Here is a 3,742-nt window from a genome sequence, read left to right on the forward strand (position 1 = left end):
TCTCTCAGAAATAAACAAACATCAAAAAATATATATTAAAAAAAAAGATGACTGGTGTAAGGGATTGTAGAAATCATGACAGATTTCCGAATTCCATGCGGGAATCTCGGGACTCATGGCGAATTCTGGGATTGTCTACCAAAATGCTCAGCGGCTTGGCCTCCAGACCACAGAAAGCCATAACATTCTTCAGTTTTGAGACGGGTGATACATAATTCACCAGCCCCTCATGCAGAAGTTTACTTTGAAGCCTTGAGGAGGACATACCATTGGCTTTAATGGTTCCTCAAGCTAACCGTGCACTTGGACAGGTAGAGAATTCATCCTCTACAAACTCTCTCGGCCCCAGGAGAGCCTGCTGTCTGAGCCACAGATCCTGGTGCTTTGGCTTGGAAAGAGAAGACCACTCCCCCCTCCCGTGCACAGAGATTGCCCGGATTAAAAAGGGGGAGGACTGAGGAAACTGAGGCAGAGACAGTTAACATCTCTGGAAGACACCGTCAACGTCGCCTTCCGATGATGTATACTTAGGGCTGAATGGGAGGAGGTCCAGAACACAAGGTGCTGGGCACACAGAGCGGGGATGAGGCAGCCTGGGTCTAAGAAGCTTCCTGGAAGCTAACTAAGGCTGGTTCTCAACTCTAAGGAGCTCTCACCCTAACTGGGCTCCACCCCAGATACTCTGATTTCATTGCTCTGGGGTGAGGCCTGGAAAATGGCACTTTTATAGACTCCTCAGTGATTCCCAGTTCTATTTTGAGGTAAGAACCCCCAACTTTGGTATGAAGCTTCACCAGTTTGCTGGTTCCAGGGGAGAAAAACAACTTTCCGTTGACATCTAATAAGGAAGAGGAAGTTTAAAAAAAAAAAATGCAGCACAAATATAAATTAGGAATAAATAGGGGGCACCCAGATTTGAACTGGGGACCTCTTGATCTGCAGTCAAATGCTCTACCCCTGAGCTATACCCCCTTCTGTTGTGGCCTGGCTTAATTAATATTCTTCATCTGGACAGCCACACCCAGACTCCCCGTAAAGCGATGAGCAGCTGGGACAGACCGCTCTCTCCGTCAAAAATAAATAAACATAAAAAAAAAAAAAAAAAAGAAGTAGGTGGCCGAGTGGAGTTAGGAATCTCCCAAAGCATGAACAAACCGACCATCTCCCCCACTATTGGCATGTGCCCCTCGTACCCACCAGCCTTTCCCTTGGAGCCCTGGAGATCTCCTCTCCTGGCTGGAAGGCTGTAGGAACTCTTCTACACCGATTTCTTTCTTTCTTTTTTTTTTTTTTAAGTTTATTTATTTGTTTTGAGAGAGAGAGCGTGCCAGCACTAGCAGGAGAGGGGCAGAGAGAGGGAGAGAGAGAGAGACTCCCAAGCTGTCAGCGAGGAGCCTGACACGGGGCTTGATGAACCATGAGATCACAACCTGAGCCGAGATCGGGGTGAGCTCTTAAAGGAGCGAGTGATTCAAGACAAGAGGCAGGGCAACCCTGAGCCCCTGGCTGGCTGACGTGCCTTGGGCCCTGAGTGTGCCTTGGGCCCTGAGTGTGCCCTCCTCAGCCGGTGGGGAAAGTGACACGCAGTTGTTTTAATTCAAGGTGGACTCGGTGTGCACGGGGCCACGGGCTCCTAGGCCAATGAAAATCCTCCCCGAAGCGATGCAGCAGGAAACAAGCCTCCAAGAGCCCCCCTGGGTAGGTTTTAACAAATCTAAGTGTGAAAGAAGCAGCGTGGCAGGGAAGCCAACGGCACAGACTCTGAGGGCAGATAAGCCTGGGTCCAAGTCCTGCCCCAGCTCGGAGACCCTCGGCCAGCCACTCCCCTTCTTTACGCCCTCCTCTGCGTAAGCTGTAAAATGATAATAGCATGGACTTGATGCCTTGGCACGTTTATTAGATGAGTCAATCCACGTACAGTACTTGAACCAGGACTGGCACGTAGAAAGCCCTATGTCACTCTGCAGAACAAAATTTAAAACATCCTAGTGAACTAGCCAACATTCATGAGAGTCACCAGAGATAGTAAACATTGCAACTTGACCTGCAAAGACTTCACCTCTGAGATTATTTGCACAAATCAAAGGGTATCTTAAGAGGGAGAAATGAAAACTAAATTGAGGAGCAAAAGACCGAGAAACGCTCGCATACATTTGAAAAGCTAATCAAATAAGACGTTCTAGTAATGAAAGATGTAATTAACTTGTTTTTATTTACTTTCTAGTGAAGTATCATCTACATGAAACACACAGATCTGAAACGTACAGCCCAGTGAATTTTTACACAGACATACACCCAGGTAACCACCACCCAAATCAAGATACAGAAGATTTCTAAAACCCCTTGGGGTTCGTTCCCTTGGACCCCCTTCCCAATCGCTCCCTCTCCCCAAGGATAACCACCATTCTATGGCCATGGATCAGTTTGCCCGTTCTTGGGTTTATTCTTTGAGTCTGGCTTCTTGCACCCAACCTCATGTTTCTGAGATTCATTCGTGTTTGTCCACTGTGACCCTTCATCAGTTATATGGATACATGTATATCACGTATTTACAGGGAAGTTTGGAGGGACCATGCAAGAGCGGAAGTTCGGGTGAAGGAAATGACCTTGTTGGAAGACAGGAGAGTGAGAGTGAATAGCTTTATCACTCGCTGTGTAGGAAGTTGGTATGCCATATCACGTCTATCAGCTAAAATCTTGTATTTTTCCACGGACCCAGCTCAGTCCTGCTAACCTCACTAACTCTATTTGTGTCAGCTATATTTTTCTTGAAACTTTTCCATGCCATCTAAATATTATACTTTATTGGCACAAAGCCACTCATAAGATAGGCTTATGATCTTTTTTCTTAATCTTATGATCTTTTTAATGTCTTTGGAAATTGTAATAATGCATCCTTTCAAATATCTCTTATACAGATTATTAGTGTTTTCTTTTTCCTTTGTCAGTCTCGTCTGGGTTATCATGTTTATTATTTGTTTCAAAGAACGACATTTGCTCTATCGGTTCTATCTCTTGTATATTTGTTTTCTACTTAATCAATTTATGTTTTCATTAATTAACCTTTATTACTCCTTTACTTTTCCTTTGGATTTATATACTGTCCCTTTATACCTTTTTGGGGGTAGATGCAGAGTTAGCTAATTTTCACCTTTTCTCTTCATAATGCTGTGGACACAGGAAGGCTTTAAATTGCCCCGTACGTGCCTGCTATGGTTACGACTGACAAGTTTCAATATCTAGTATTTTCATCATCACATAGTTCACCTATTTTCTAACTTCTAATTCAATTACAATTTCCGTTTTGACCCCTGGATTATTGAGAAGTATTAGAAAATTAGAAAATTTCCAAGGTGGGGATTTTCTATTTGTTGGGTTTTCTTATTCTTTGTTGTTATTGGATTTTAACTTTACTTTGGTCAGAATACATACTCTTTGTGATTTAAATACTTTGGAATTTGTTGAGAGTTGCTTTGTGCTCAGAATATGGTCAATTTTTGTGAATGTTCCATGAGTGACTGGGGGGAAAAATGCACATTCTATAATCCTTGAGTAGAAAGTTCTTTATGTGTTAATTAGGTCATGTCTGTTAATCACGTTGTTCAAATCTTTCATATCTTTCTTTTTTTCTTAATGTTTATTTACTTTTGAGAGAGAGAGAGAGACAGAGTGTGAGCAGGGGAGGGGCAGAGAGGGAGACATAGAATCTGAAGCAGGCTCCAGGCCGTGAGCCATCAGCACA

General features: G+C 43.6%; 1 non-coding gene across 1 annotated transcript; it reads right to left on the minus strand.

Annotated features, from left to right (window-relative positions):
• Positions 1 to 900: 900 nt before the first annotated feature.
• TRNAC-GCA (transfer RNA cysteine (anticodon GCA)) lies at positions 901 to 972 on the minus strand. Its single transcript has one exon. It is a non-coding gene; the product is annotated as a tRNA-Cys (tRNA).
• Between the last annotated feature and the right edge of the window lie 2,770 nt (positions 973 to 3,742).

This window comes from Acinonyx jubatus, chromosome A2 (assembly GCF_027475565.1).
Source record: "Acinonyx jubatus isolate Ajub_Pintada_27869175 chromosome A2, VMU_Ajub_asm_v1.0, whole genome shotgun sequence".
NCBI classification, from domain to species: Eukaryota; Metazoa; Chordata; class Mammalia; order Carnivora; family Felidae; genus Acinonyx; species Acinonyx jubatus.